The sequence below is a fragment of the Triticum urartu genome, chromosome 6 (genome assembly GCF_003073215.2).
Source record: "Triticum urartu cultivar G1812 chromosome 6, Tu2.1, whole genome shotgun sequence".
NCBI lineage: Eukaryota > Viridiplantae > Streptophyta > Magnoliopsida > Poales > Poaceae > Triticum > Triticum urartu.
Window position 1 is genome coordinate 233706248 of NC_053027.1, and position 15716 is coordinate 233721963.

General features: G+C 51.1%; 1 long non-coding RNA gene across 9 annotated transcripts; it reads right to left on the reverse strand.

The window, feature by feature from the left end:
- Positions 1 to 4336: 4336 nt before the first annotated feature.
- LOC125512737 lies at positions 4337 to 8795 on the reverse strand. 9 transcript variants are annotated; one of them, XR_007285518.1, is made up of 7 exons: positions 6846 to 8792; positions 6707 to 6765; positions 6536 to 6603; positions 5858 to 5902; positions 5680 to 5764; positions 5224 to 5376; positions 4337 to 4651 (listed from the first exon to the last, which is right to left on the reverse strand). It is a non-coding gene; the product is annotated as an uncharacterized LOC125512737 (long non-coding RNA). The 9 variants fall into 9 exon arrangements; XR_007285519.1 differs by having other exon boundaries at positions 5852 to 5902; XR_007285512.1 differs by having other exon boundaries at positions 5872 to 5902; positions 6846 to 8791.
- Between the last annotated feature and the right edge of the window lie 6921 nt (positions 8796 to 15716).

The following is a 15716-nucleotide window of genomic DNA, read 5'->3' on the forward strand; positions in this document are numbered from 1 at the left end:
TGCCGCCGCCCCGTGCCCGCAGCTTGCCGGAATCTGCCGCTGTTGCCTGGCGCCGCCCTAACCGGACACCTCGCTGGCGCCTTCTCCGACGAGCTTCCCCGCCTCCGGCCACCGTCTCCTTCCACTCCGGCCACTTGTCCGGTGAAGATCCCGGCGAACCTCGTCATCCGCGCAAACCCTAGATCCGGATCTCGGAGTGTATATTTCTCTAAGTCCCGGAGATCCCTAACATTTTTATGCCTCCTTCATCATGTTGTATCTCCATGACCGTAGCTCCGAATCATGCATATGATATACCGAAATGTTCGTCTCGTGAAGATCTTCATGTTAGTGTCATTCGCATGCATGTTAGTGTCCATATTGATGCCATTATCATCATTGTAAGAGTGCTATAAAATGGTGTCTGCTGGATCTTAGCAGAACTTGATGATTTGTCATTTTCGTTGCATTTTGTGTGTGCATCCTATGAGCATGATGTATACATGTTTTATGATCTCCATAATTCCATATTTAAAGGGGTGCAAGTCTTGTATTTTTGAGATCTATGTGGTGACTAGCACAAGCATGCAAAGTAGGCTTCATAATGTTGCTGATTTCAGACAGTGATTTTTCCAAGTCATTTTCCTGCTACATTTTGATGCCATGTAAACTTGTTGCTACCATGAGATCCATGCACATTTTGAGATAGTTCAGTAAGCATGTTTTCTAGATGTAATATTGATATATCCATTCATGCCTCAGGTTGCAATTATGGAGTAATCTAGCATGTCATTTTCTTGCTCTACTTTTGCTAAATATTATTCCTGGCAGATTGTTAACATGATAATCCATATTGCCATGTGTTTTGCTAGTGATGCATGTACCCTATGAACTTGCTCTTGCCATGTTTAGCTACTTGAATATGTCTACTTACTGTTGGTTACCTTGCTATGCCATGAAATGGTTTGTAGTGAGTGGCATGAGCTTGCAAATTGGCTATCATGAATCTGTTTCTGCCATTCTTGTTTTTCTTTTAAGTCTAAAATTGTTAATATAACTTGCCATGTTTGCATGGGTGCCACATCATTTTCCATGCCTCTTTGGTTAAAATTCAGTAAGGGAGTTTTGTTGTATGTGTTTAGCACTAGCATGCCATGCCTTTGTTTGCCATGATATGTTCCTGTAGCATGTTGTTTGCTAGCTATAAACATTGCTATATGTTGTTGTTTTGTCATGCTTAGTATTTTCTCTAAGTCCGTGAAGCTGATATCTTTTGCATTTTTGCCATGCTATTTTGAGCTTGTTCTAGTGAGAACTAGCAGGAGCTCAGTGTTCCTGATTTGTAGAGCTTCATGTGTACTTTATTCTCATATGCTTTGTTGCTATGTTGGAGTGCTGTAGCATAGTTTCTTGTTGCATCCTAAGTGCTATCATGTTGTTAATCGCAAATTTGCATCATTCTTGTTTTGCTTGTCATCTGCAAACCGTGCATCCGTTTCCGGTCATCCTTATATCGATTTCGACGGAAATCATCTCATCTTTCCAGCGCCATACTTGGTTTGCTAAGTTGATGCCTTGATCATCTTTTCCCTTTCGGTGTACACATATGCATTGCACATCATACCTTGCATATTACCATGTCTTACATCATGTTGCTTGTGCATTGTACCGTGATTGATTGTTGTTCCGTTGCTTGTGTTCTAGCTTTGGGTAGAGCCGAGAGACGAGTACGTGTACGAGGAACCTGTTGAGTATGCTAACGAGGATCAAGTTTTCGACAACTCTGAGAACATTGCAGGCAAGATGACCATACCCTCGATATCACTTCTATCTTTGCTTGCTAGTTGTTCATTCTATCGCTATGTCGCCCTACCTACCACTTGTTCTATCATGCCTCCCATATTGCCATGTCAAGCCTCTAACCCCCCTTCCTAGCAAAATGTTGTTTGGCTAAGTTACTGCTTTTGCTCGGCCCCTTTTATAACGTTGTTAGTTGCAGGTGAAGTTGAAGTTTGTTCCATGTTGGAACATGGATATGTTGGGATATCATAATATCTCTTATTTAATTAATGCATCTATATACTTGGTAAAGGGCGGAAGGCTCGGCCTTATGCCTGGTGTTTTGTTCCATTCTTGCCGCCCTAGTTTCCGTCATACAGGTGTTATGTTCCTTGATATTGCGTTCCTTACGCGGTTGGGGTTATGGGACCCCCTTGATAGTTCGCTTTGAATAAAACTTATCCAGCAAGGCCCAACCTTGGATTTACATTGCCAACCTAAGCCTTTTCCCTTGGGTTCTGTAGACCCGAGGGTCATCTTTATTTTACCCCCACGGGCCAATGCTCCTCTGAGTGTTGGTCCGAACTGGGCAACCTGCGGGGCCACCTCGGGGAAACTTGAGGGTTTGTTTTACTCATAGCTTGACCTATCTGGTGTGCCCTGAGAACGAGATATGTGCAGCTCCTATCGGGATTTGTCGGCACAGTTGGTCGGCTTTGCTGGTCTTGTTTTAACATTGTTGAAATGTCTTGTAACCGGGATTCCGAGACTGATCGGGTCTTTCCGGGAGAAGGAATATCATTCGTTGATCGTGAGAGTTTGTGACGGGCTAAGTTGGGACACCCCTGCACGCTATAAACTTTTGAGAGCCGTGCCTGCGGTTATGTGGCAGATGAAAATTTGTTAATATCCGGTTGTAGAGAACTTGACACTTGACTTAATTAAAATAAATTAACCGCGTGTGTGGCTGTGATGGTCTCTTTTCGACGGAGTTCGGGAAGTGAACACAATCTTGGGTTATGTTTGAACGTAAGAAGCTTCAGGATCACTTCTTGGTCACTTCTAACTTCACGACCGTTGCGTAGCTTCTCATCTTACTCTTATTTGCGTATGTTAGCCACCATATTTGCTTAGCGCTTACTGCAGCTCCACCTCATTACCTTATCCTACCCATGAGCTAAAACAGTTGCAGGTGCCGATGATACCAATGCAGGTGATGCTACTGAACTCAAGTGGGAGTTCGACTAGGACCTTGGTCGTTACTATGTGTCATTTCCTGATGATCAGTAGTGAAGCCCAGTTGGGACGATCGGGGATCTAGCATTTGGGGTTTATCTTCCTTTTCATTTGGATTTGACCGTAGTCGGTCCATGAGTGTTTTTGGATGATGTACGAAATTATTTATGTATTGTGTGACGTGGTGAGTGTAAGCCAACTCTATTTATCCCTGTCTTGTTCATTATATGGGATGTTCATGGAGATGACCCTTCTTGCGACAAAACCACTACGCGGTTATGCCTCGTGCCTCAACACGTGGGAGCTATGGCCGCATCATGGACATTACACAACAGGTGATCAAAGTGTGTACATCGAGAAAGCATATCAACCAAGCACTAATGGAAGCATACACAAAAATAAAGTCCTGACACGCTGAAAAAATTGATATATCGGATTGTACAAATGCACCTATTTGTTCGCTAGTATATATTCTCTACAACCTCTACTCAAGGATGAGATATTTATTTCAAATAGCGTCTAATCTGTATCCGCCCACGTGTGTTGCCAATATTTTTGATCATTGGTTGGACAGTATTCCTTATAGGTTCAAGATGCTAATAAAGGTGAGAGTGTACGCCTTATTATGGTCGGTTTGGCTATGTAGAAATGATCTAGTTTTCAATAACAAAAACTCTTTACCTTTACAGGTTATTTTCTGTTGTACGCAATCGCTTCATACGTGGTCTATACTTCATCATACGAAGTTCCAACCGCTATTCAAGGTGGTGTGTACGGAATTAGAGCGAGTGGCCATGGAGGGTTTTCTCCAGCATAACCTCCGTATCGGCCCATCACCTCCTTCGACATAGTCATAGTGACGGTGCTATTTAACTCTACTGGTGCTGATATGTATTGTTCGTGTTTGACAATGTGCATCCTAACTATGCAGAGGCCAAGTGTTACTCATCATGATTTGTATCCTCTTCATACTACGTTATGAGTTAATAAAAACGTCCTTTATCGAAAAAGTTCCAAATTCTCAATGTCCCTGAGAGTATGCTCTGTTGTGTGGCACTGGTTCACTGAGATCAGAGTATTCTGTAAATTACCTGTTTCCACCGTGCTTGAGTTCATGTGTGCTTATTGTTGGTACTAGATGACTCGTTGCGCCAATGGCGCAAAGGCCGAGAGGGAGCCAAGTAGTGTGAGAATATTTAGACACCCAAGTCGAAAACCAAATGTGGCCAACATTCCCGCATCCTCTGCTTGGAAGCCGCCTTTTCTCACCGGATGTAATATAGATACATAATTCTTCAAGAGCAAATTTCAGAGAATATAAAGCATGGAAGGCTTTAAGTTGTACTATTGAGACCATACCACCATATCTTCATTTAGTTTCTTTGGAAATCTGAAGGTCTAAGAGGACGATACATGTGAGAAGCTGTGAATCCACAACAAAAAACTAAACTAACTTCCAAACAAACATTTCAAGTTTGGAAGCCACAAAGAAGCAGCCAAGATCTCTCGTTGTAGTGCAGATTCAAGAAAATGGGCCGAATGACCATCACAACAACATGTAGAAGCAGCAAAAATATAGGCTTGGTGTGTAACTGATCATGAAAGATAGCCTGGTCAGTTTCTCCATTGTTGGCTTATACTGAGCAAGAAGATCAGCCTGCAGAGAAGAAAAATGAAGGACTGCTTTATTCTGCGGTACATCCACAATAGTACAGACAATAAAGTAGTTAAATGTGCGCTAAGATGTAAGACCTTTTAGATCACTATTTTAGTGACCTAAAAGGTAAGCAGTGATCTAAAAGATCTTGTATTAGTTTGAAAAGGGAGTACTTAATAAGACTGTAAGTCAGTACATCAAAGTAATGCCGGCTTCCCATTGATTTGATCAAACCAATATGACAAAGGGAAGGTGAAACTTCAGAAGACCATATAAATTGACTGCGATGTCTTAATTAAAACTCTGAAATGAAGTAATAAACATTAAGTCTGAATGTTGTCACTAAAAAAGCATAAAAAAGGCAGACCAGCCAGCGGTGTATCATAATTAGTGGTTCATCATGGGCAAACCAGGCAGCAGTAGCCTAATAACTTAGACGGAAAAAATGCAAGAAGTCAAAGCACAAGGTGGGAAATAGGACCGAGCATTGACAGGTAACCAAATAATGAAGGAATATCCCCAGAGGATGCAAGAGGTGAGAGAGGAGCACCTAGCAGAGGTTTGTGGACTACCTCTTTATGCCACACCATATCCACATCCCTAGCACTTGACGTACTTGCTGCTATTGTCGTCTCTACCTTATTTCCTCCATTGCCGGTTCGTGGACTACCCCTTCAGGACACGCCGAATACATATCCTCTCCTTCACCAGCTGGTAGTCTCGCCCTTGTATATGGTGTTAAATTGCCATTGTAATAAAGCCCATTATATGGTGTATCAGTTGCATGGATGCACAAGGAAAGATAAACCAGTGAAGGAATTTAAAAGGATCTAACAGCATTTATAGGTTTTTATCATTTTAAAGACAACAGGCTGTAAAGCATGGCAATGTTAAAATAACCAAAAGCAAGGCATGAACAAATCAGTGAAGGGACTATAAGCTGCAGGAATAGACGTACCATTGGAAAATAACACAAATCATGCAAGTATCCACTATTTCAAAATAGCTTCAATATCACTGGAAAATACCTGTGGTCGCTTGAATTGCCCAAAGGTGAATGCCACTCAAGATACAAGAGCTCTGAATCAACCGATCATTGCATAATCCAGTTCACTGTACACAATCCATTGACAAAAAGAGTCACTACTTTCCTACCGAGATTTCTCACGAAGTAATGTATCTGTCATTTTTAGATGGTACTTTTACATGTAGTATCTTACTCTAATACTGCATGGTTGACCTGCTTCCTTTCTGTAAATACACAATTGCACTATTAGTGGTTGCACTGGCTGATATATGTCATTTTCCTGTAACCCCTAAAGACAGAATCGGTGATCGGTGCATACAAATCTTGGTCCAAGCAATGCAAAATCATGATTATGGTCTGTTCTGCATACATATATAGTGCATGCTACTGATATTTATCACAGTGTCTGCACCTATTTCTTTCAAGTATTTTTCTTGTCTTACTATACTACTGCATACATATACAATGCTTACTACTGATATTTATCACAGTGGCTGTACCTATTTCTTTCAAGTAATTTTCTTGTCATACAAAATCTACAGGTCTGAGTAACCTCCTCGACAGCTTGAGTGTACTGAACCTGAATATATACTTGTGATTTAGCGCTGACTTTACTACGTATTTGATTCGGTTCATCATCAAGAATTCGGTTGCCACCATACGCAGCAGTCGGACGATCACCACATATGACTATGATTAGCTTTAACAATGGGACAAATAGTTTAATTAGTTGTCAGCTTAGCAAGAATCTTGCCAATCCATGGCATTCATCTCCTAAGACACATCAAACAGTTGTGAAGAAGCAGTTACATCAGGGTGGGGATTGGAACAAGAGCTGAGAGAGATGAGGAACATACCTAGCAGAAATCCAATCTCGGTCCCTTTTTTTCTCATCGTTGATTACCACCTTTGCCATTAGGAACACCTACAAAATATGTGTTTTCAACTCCTTAATATCCCATGAGAAAATAGCAGAAATCAAAAGGCAATGAAACTGGACCTAAATAGATTGTTCAGAGAGAGATCACCTTGTTCTTCACCAAGCTCTTCCTCAAGATTCACCCACTTCTCTTTTTTTTTCTCAGATCTGCACACATATGTTTAGAAAAACCATGAATCAAGGAGTAAAAATTGGGGAGGAAGATGAATTGGCCGAAGATGGGCAACCTAGACTGGGGACATGTGACGACGGCCGGCACCGCCTGGAACTCTGACCTCGCTGCTCCTTCCCTCATGCCCATCGCCCAAATCCTCCCCTGCTCCACGCCGCCACAGCACGATCCACGATGGCTTTGGGGAGCTCCCCCTCCGCCTCAGTCATGGCCTCCGCTGAAGCAGGATTTGGCCTTGGACCCCCTTCCCATTGGCTCCCTACGCTGCTGCTGGTGGTGACTGGTGAGGCGCGCGGAAGGACGGCGTGCGGGGGCGAGGGCGCAGCGATGACTGCTCCCGCGGCGGGAAGGGAGAAGGAGACGTAGCAGGAGCAGAAGCTCGGAGGCGGTGGGTTGGAAAGAAAGAAGACGAGGCGACGGGGACGGCGACCGGCGCCAGATCCGACTGGATCGAGAACCTGGCGGCGCCCACGCTGCTGCACCTCGACCACCGCGGAAGAGGCCGGGAGAGAAGGCGGCGGCGGAGCCGCACCTCCCTCTCCTCTTTCCTCTCTTTCACCCTCCCTTCCTTACTTCTTCTCCCTCTCATCTTCTCTCTCTCTCTGGAGAAGGGGAGATGCGGTTTAGGTCACTGGCATCGCTACTTTTGTCTCTCGCTACAGCTGCTCGCTCGCTCTCTTTTCTCTCTCTTTTTTTGAGAAGCGCTCTCTTTTCTCTCTCGGTCGCTTCTCTGCTCGCGGCGCGCGCGGGACGCAACGCTTGCTTCGCCGGCACTATTCATAGCGACACGTGGACGGCGCGAGCCTGCCTAGCACCCCCTTCATCCTTTGTATGTTCAATTCCAGGCATCACCTGCACCCAATTAGACCCTGAACAACAAGAGCATTTGCTAGACATACTAAAAAATTCTACAGCGTAGCTCTTATAATTTATGAGAAATCAATACATTAGGCTGTTAAAAATGAACTGTTCTACAGAATAGTATGCTTTTGCACTCAAAATCATACCCCTTCTCAACCTAGCCTTTTGAATCATAGTACTCAACTATATGCAGCTGGATTAATACTGAATCGTTTTCTGGTGACGTGTGACTATCTTAAATCACAAGTATTTATGTGACGCTGTGAAGAATAAGCTCTTTGGAAGAAGCGTGCCATATCCTTTTATATAAAAATGGATACACCATCTTAACCTTGCCCTTAGACTTAGAGTCATCGGACTGAACTACAGGCAAACTTGATTCTTCAAAAACTCTGATTATTTTTTAACTCTGATTCTTCTCCTGACAGTCTCAATGTTATCGTCAGCTCTTCCTTGCAGTTGATCAACAAAAGAAGACAATGTAAGAAGAAATGAAGAGATCATGTCACATACCGGCCGGCCTACCGGCCGTGCGAAGGTCTACGAGTTGAGTGATGGTCACACGACCATGGATCTTCTTAGATGATCCATATAGGCTTGATTCAATCAAAGATGCAGCTGGGCGTTGACTTGCAGCGGCCAGTGAACCGGAGCGAGCAGAGGAGCCGACTGACTGTTGGGCATGGGAGGCTAGTGGGGGTCGTGGCCTGGTCCAGCCGGAGACCTGCAGGGCAGATGCGTGCAGCCGAGCGGCGGCTTGAGCTCTTGCAGGGCGTCCAAGATCCAATCGGGCGGCAGCGTTCCCTGCTGAACCACTGGTTGGCGGCAGCGTGATCCAATCGGGACGGTGGCGGAGATCTCTTGTAGGAGGGGGAGTCTGCGGAATATGCACAGGCACATGCGGCGGTGCAAAGAGAGCATCGGGGAGGCTACAGCAAGGCGTCGGTGGGAACCGCTGGCAACGACCTTTGCAGATTCGTGAGAAGATGAGGCCTGCGGAGGCCGCGGCTGGTCAGACGACGTCGCCGGGGAGCAGCACCGCGGGAGGAGGAGGGGTCAGATGGCGGCGACGGATGAGAACCCTAGTTTTTTTTTTGAACTTGATGAGAACCCTAGCTTGGTCAGGGGATGAGCAGGGAGACCAAGCGTGGGGGCGTTATAGCTGGCGGGCCAGCCAACCAGGCCGACCCGCGAGCACGCCCGGCACGGCCCACCATGGCCAGGCATTCTTCCTATCCTCTACATTACATTGGAAAATATTAAACAAGACCCGATAGAACAAGAATCCTCTGATGTGAAATAAAGGACATCTAATGTTTGCTGCCAACGAATCGTTGAGTCAGCTCCTGTAACAAACTGTAAACTCTTCTTCTATTCATAAAAAAGATCCTATGGCTTGTTTATTCCTGTGATTTTTCTATCATATGGACCAAAGAAAGTCTTAGAAATTTCTTAACTAGCATACAAGGGAAGCGTTTCAAGTAATAGTATGGACCTTGGTGAAATATGTTGACATCTCGAAACAGGCTTTTGCCCCTCTTTATAGATAAAGGTATAAACGATCGAACTGATACATAATGATGAGGAGACCCTCGTACAAGCAGGTCGGAACGAAAAATAAAAAGGCATCGGGCAGTGGCACAAGTGCCACTGTCGGATTTCGGGTTCCGGCAAAACCCTTAAGGTTCGAACACTAGGGTGCGTGCGAAGATCTCTCCCTCACCGATCACGCCCTCAAGCACTTCACGATCTCAAAGGCTAGCTCGACGAACTCGCAACACAAGGGACACAAGATTTATACTGGTTCGGGCCACCGTTGTGGTGTAATACCCTACTCCAGTGTGGTGTGGTGGATTGCCTCTCGGACTGAGTATGAACAGTACAAGGGGAAGAACAACCTCCTGAGGAGAGGTGTTCTTGTGCTTGGTGGATGTGAGGATGGGTTGGATCTAGTCCAAGTTGAGATGGCTTAGGTTCTCTCCTCTCCTACTGTGGTGTCTAATCCTATTTATAGAGGCCCTGGTCCTCTCCCCAAATATTGAGCGGGAAGGGAGCCAACAGCCAATTTGGAAGGGGACAACTAGTACACGTTATCCTGACAAAACCAGTCTTCGCCTGCCAAAGGCTCTGGTGGTGACGCCGTCTTGGGCTCCACGGTGACCTCCATATTGTCGTTCTGCTGGTCTTGGTCTCGTTGCACCGATATGGAAACCTTTGCTTGACGCCTCGGTACTCTTCGTCTGCGCTTGACGCCTCGGTACTCTTCGTCTGCGCTTGCCTCCTTAGCACCAAAGAGGAATCAAGGACACTGTGCGCTCTGGCACCCGCCTAGCGCCCGCCTGGTCTCGATCGTCATGGCTCATGTCATTGGAACCTCGCGAGGTTTGCCTGGCCTTGATCTCTCCGCCCCTCGCGAGCCAGCCTGGTGAGGCCGCTCCTGAGGAGGTCTTGTGTCGTCCGCCTCGCGAGGGTCTTGAATGCTTGTTGGTGAAGATGGGCCGTATGGGCCCGCTTGCAGAGCCACGCCTTGGGCCGCAGGCAGGCAAGTCTGGAGACTCCCGTTCCTAGAACGCCGACAGTAGCCCCCGGGCCCAAGGCGCGCTTGGGCTTGGCTTCGAGGCGAAACCATGGGGTAAGTGCGGAGCGCCGCGGGTCCCAATAGCCTGTGGCCTTGGTCAACGCGTGGTGGTTGATTGGACGTGGGCGTCTCCGCTTCCCCATGTTATCTCGGCAACTGCCCGACTGTCAAAAAGGCTGGCGCAGACAGCGCTTGCCTTCACTGCTTCCTTTCGCCTTGCTCCAGATCCCCTTTCTTGCTCCCTGCTTCTGAAATCTCCAGATCTACTCCCATCCCCTTCCGCATTAGCGACCAATGGCGCCTCGGAGGGTCAAGCCTGCCTCGTCGCCGGCTTGGTACGAGCCAGCTCTCGACGCGCCCAATGTCTCGGAGAAGAACCTCGCCGCCACGCGCTTGCTGACGGCGGGGGAAATCGACAAGAAGGGGAAGACTGGGCTCCGGGCCGGCTCCGACGTGCCGGAGCCCAAGGGAAGCACCTTCTTCCCCTTCTTTGTGAGCAGCATCGTCACGGGGCTGGTTCCCCCCTTTCTGACTTCTTCTACGAGGTCCTTGAGCACTACGGGCTGCAGGCGCTGCATCTTCATCCCAACTCTATCCTTCTCCTGTCGATCTTCGCCTACTACTGCGAGGCGTACCTCGGCGTGATGCCGTCCATGGCTCTGCTGCGCTACTTCTTCTTCATCCGCATCAACGATGGCCATACCTCCGGGTGTGCCAATTTCATCACGGCCGGCAAGGCCAACTCAATCTCAAAGACTGGGAAGAAGGCCGACGGCTTCCGGAGCAAGTGGGCCATGATGGATGCCAAGTGCGTCCACCCACGCTTGACGCTGCCGATGGAGATGCCCCAGTCCGACAAGGGGTGGTCTCGCGCGAAGCTCTCTGATGAGCGGTCAACGTTGGGGCTGGAGCAGATGAACGCCAACCTGAAGCCAGGCAACACGAAGGTGGCAAAGGTGACATGGGCCATGCTCCTAAGGGAATTCCTGATGCTGCACGTAGCCCCGCATCAGGCGCGTATGCGCCCCTTGTGGGAGCTTGGGAACGAAGAGGACAAGGTTCGCCTAATCCCAAAAGCCTTGTCCGATGATGAGCTGGCTGTGGCTCTCCACCTCCTGGTCGGGGACGACCAGGAGTACCCGCCGAATGCCTTCACTCCCTTGTTCCGCCGCAAGGACGGGGCACTGGTCATGGCCGCCAGGCCGACCTTTGACGGGCGCGGGCTGGTGCCGCCAACGCCCACCGGGGCCCCTACGACGCCGACGTCGGTGGAGCTGTCTTTTGGTGAGTCCCGCGGGGAGGAAGAGGAGGAGGAGGAAGACTCGGGGATAACCCCCGAAGGGACGGGGGAGGCCTCCCCCCTGAGCAAAGCTGACATCCTCCGCACCCTTCCTGACGGTGACGAGGCTGACGCCCACCAGGAGAAGGGAGAGCCGCCCGTGATCCCGACGAGGGACCGATCGGCGCTGATCTCCCGAGATGCTGCTTCTGCTCCGGCGCCGCCTGGAGCCGCTTCCGGCCCAGCTGCTGCTCCTGATTCTGCTCCTAGAGCTGGCGCACCCGCACCTCGGATCGCGAAGCTCTCCGGCTTCAGGATCCTGAAGCGGAGGGACTACGCCGCGGCGGATCAGTAAGTGTTCTCGTTCTACCTTGTTCTTGCTGCTAATGCTTGTTTCTGACTCTTCTTCCTTGTTGTGTAACTAGGCCGACACCTGCGGCGAAGAGGAGAAGGGAGAGCGAGGTGGTGGTGCTTGAGCCCAGGTCGCCTCCTGCGGCCGCGCCCCTCTCCATGAGCAAAGGTGGGGACGGTGCTCGTGCATGTCCAGTCCGATCATCCTCGCGAGGTTGGGTGGAGCATCCTCGGGAGAGGTCAGCCCCCGAGGCCCCGCTGACTCGGGATATGCCAGAGTCCGGCTCGGGTGCTGAGGTCCAAGAGGCTCAGGAGCTTCCTGCCTCCCAGGCCATGGTGATGACGACGCCTCTTCCTCCTCCTTCTACCGTGTCGCCGGCCCCAGGTTCCTCTGCTTCTTCTGACGTCCTGGAGCGGGCCCTTTCTGAGATGGCCCGGCTGCGAGAAGACCTCCAGAGCGCTGAACCCCTCCTGGCGGCTGGGCGCCTGGAGTTGGTCTCTGGTTGGCTTCATTCTGACGTGTCCGTTCGGGCGGCGCCGAGCCAGGTCACGGCGACCTCTGAGGGGGAGAAACGAGCCGCAGCTCAGGCAGCAGTTGCTCGCGAGGCAGCGCTGGAGGACGCCGAGGCCGCCCAAGGTCGCTGCCGGGTGCTGGAGGCCGAGCTGAAGATCCTGCGTGAAGAGCGTGCCAAAGATGCCCGTGGCCGTAAGGCGGAGGAAGAGAGGATGAAGGCCCGGGAGGACGCCGTCAAGGGTCGCGACGCCGAGATGGAGCAGCTGGCGCAGGCGCAGGCCGCTGAGCGCAGCCGGCTAGAGGAGTTGGAGAAAAAGGTGCAGGCTAAGAAGGCCGAACTCGACGCCAAGACGAAGGTTTTGGCCGAGGACCGCGCGACCTTTGCGCTTCTCAAGAAGAGGTCTCGCGAGGCTCTAAAGTCACTCTATGAGAAGGGCTTGGAGAAGCCGTTGGCCACCAATGAGGACAGCCCCGCCCAGTTGCTTCCCTACTTGGTCGAGGCGCTTGAGGAAGTCGTGCGCGGCATCGGCCCCATGGTAGAGGAAGAGGCTCGCGTCCTTTCTTCAGTCGCGCTGACGCGCGTCTTCAGCCACCTCCATCTTTGCGATCCTGTCGCCCGCCTTGACGAGCTGCTGGAGCCCGCGGCTGATGAACACTGCGTAGCCACCGCCGCAGCTGTGAAAGGTCAGGTGGAAGCCATGCTGAAGAAGTTCAACGCCTTCGACCGGTGGTGCAGGTGAAGGCAACGCCACCCAGGAGGGGGCGCCTCTTGCGGGTGCCGGCGGAATCCAGGGATGACTGGCCTGCGGCTCCTTTCCAGTTGAAACTCCTGCAGCATGTAGCGTGGCTCGTGGAGGCATTTAAACTTGTGTTTGACATTCGGAGAACAATATGTCTTGTAATATTTGCTTTGAGATTTTGCGATTTCCTTCCCATTTGCTTTACGTTCTACGTCGGCAGAGCCTGACCCCACGCATACCTCAGCCGCCGCTGGGCCGACCGGATCACCAGGATGGACCAAGGAGTGAGGGGCTACGTGGTCAGTTAGGCTCCTGAGTCATGATGCTCTGGAGTCCCCCTTGACGCGCAAACAACTTGTGGAAAGGAGATGCAATGGTAGGTCTTGTGTTCTACGTCGGCAGAGCCCGACCCCGCGCATACCTCAACCGCCATTGGGCCGACCGGATCACCAGGACGGACCAAGGAGTGAGGGGCTACGTGGTCAGTTAAGCTCCTGAGTCGCGATGCTCAGGAGTCCCCCTTGATGTTCAAACGACCTTCATACATTGGCTCCGCTTGGGAGGGCGCGCGACGACCAGGTCCGAAGGATCTGGCTGGGTGGCGTACGCTTGGGCGTGACCTGAGTGCAGCCCCCGTGCCCAGCCCCCTCGCGCGGCTCTCCCGAGGGGAGGCGTTGCGATGAGGCCAGACACCAAGCTCGGAGGCTCCCTGAGGTTGATATGGCCGTGAGGCCGCCCTTAGTTGTTTATCACCAGGACGGACCATGGCGCTTCCGCACTTGCACGGGCATAGCTGCTCCTCGGTAGTGTCGACTGCCAGCGCGGAGCATGGTGCTTCCACTGGTACGTGGGAGGGGACTCCCTGCTGCGGAGAGCCCCCGGGGCGTGTACAGCCCCGCCCTAACATGTGGCTTGCACGGCAGGGCTAGACGAGGTGTGTCTCGGCACTCGTGAGCCAGCGTGGGACTCACGAGGCCCTACCTCAAGGCGGGTTGTGCCTGATCTTGATTCTTGTTCGCTGTGTTGGTCCTGCGAGGTGATCAGACAACCTGTGCCGAACGAATCTCCTGAGGTTATCGTGTGAGAAAGCCAAGCACCAACGGCCCCAGGAGGTGATGTGAACGGGGCTGGCCCACCAGACAGAGCTTAGCCGTTGGATTTATCGACACTGCAGGGACGGGCCCGAGCACAGACACTGTGCCTAACCCTCTCACGCAAAGGGTCCTGTAGAAAGACGACCAGCGCGCGGCTCCCGCGGTGGGCGACAATCAAGTAGGGGATAGTCATAGATAGATTAAGCATGAAAGGCAAACTAGCTCAGGTAAATGCATGAATGATACATGCCACTGGGTCAGGCCCGAGCGGCTTGGGGATGATGTAACCCGAGGGGCGCCCCTAGCGAGGTAAGCTAAAGCCATAAGAAAGAAGGGATACATGCCACAGGGACGGACCCACGCGGCCTGGGAATGATGCAGCCCTGAGGGCGCTCCCAACTAAATAAACTTGGAAGGTGTCACCTGATTCTGTCGATGAAGGGGTGTTGAGGTAGCTGAAGGTACGCGGCGAAGGGGTTGCTCCTCACGAGCCACCGGGCCCCTGAGCCTCGGGAGGCTCTGGGGGTCCAGGCGGTTCCTTGAGGACCGTCGCCATCTCCGCCAGGACTGCTGGTGCCTAGCCTCCTGGCCTGCCATGATGCTCCGCAGTTTGCGCTGGAAGGCAGCAGCCATGCTCGGCAGGCCGAACGGCATGCGGACGTAGCTGTGAGGTGGACCTTCGCAGCGCCCAACACATGAAGGCCAGAAGCGCTCCTGAGACGAGGCTCGGTTGAGCCCTGGTATGTCGATGCAGACGCGCAGCTCACCACCCTTGCCTGGGTGGGGAGAAACGCCAGGTGGGCGGCAGTCGCCACGTATTGCTCTTGCTTCCTAAAACTCCTGAGATACCTTGGTGATGAACTCCTGAGCGTCGGGCGCTCCTTGCACAGTGTCCTTCTTAGGGAGACGTGCCACGAAGCACGCCTCCAAGTGGTGCCCGGGCACCTCCCTCATAATGTTGGCAAGGTCTGAGGCCCTTCAGAAAAGAGCCCCCAAGCCCTACCCAAGGAGGGCGCCGGGCGCTGATCCTGACGAGGTACCACTTGCGGCGCCGCCCTTCCGAGGTCCGGCACGGAGTAGCTGCTTCTTCTTCTTGGGGACGACCTCAGGAGGGTACCGAGCTACATTGTTGTCGGGGTCTTCGATTGACGCTGCCTGGAAGGCGCGCTCGAGGGAGCACACCGCATCTCTTTCTTCACAGGGGACTGTGATGATCCCGCCGCTCCCTGGCATCTTGAGGACGTTGTAGCCATGGTGCGTCACTGCCATGAACTTGGCCAGGGCTGGATACCCGAGGATGGAATTGTACGGCAGACGAATGTGGGCGACGTTGAATTCGATGAGCTCGGTGCGGTAGTTGTTGCGTTCTCCGAAGGTGACGGGAAGGCGGACCTGACCTATCGGCGTGGTGTAGCCGTCGGTCACTCCTGAGAAAGGCTTGGTAGGCTGAAGATGATCATGTGGCATTTGAAGGTTGTCGAACGTCTCGACGGACAGGACGTTGAGCCC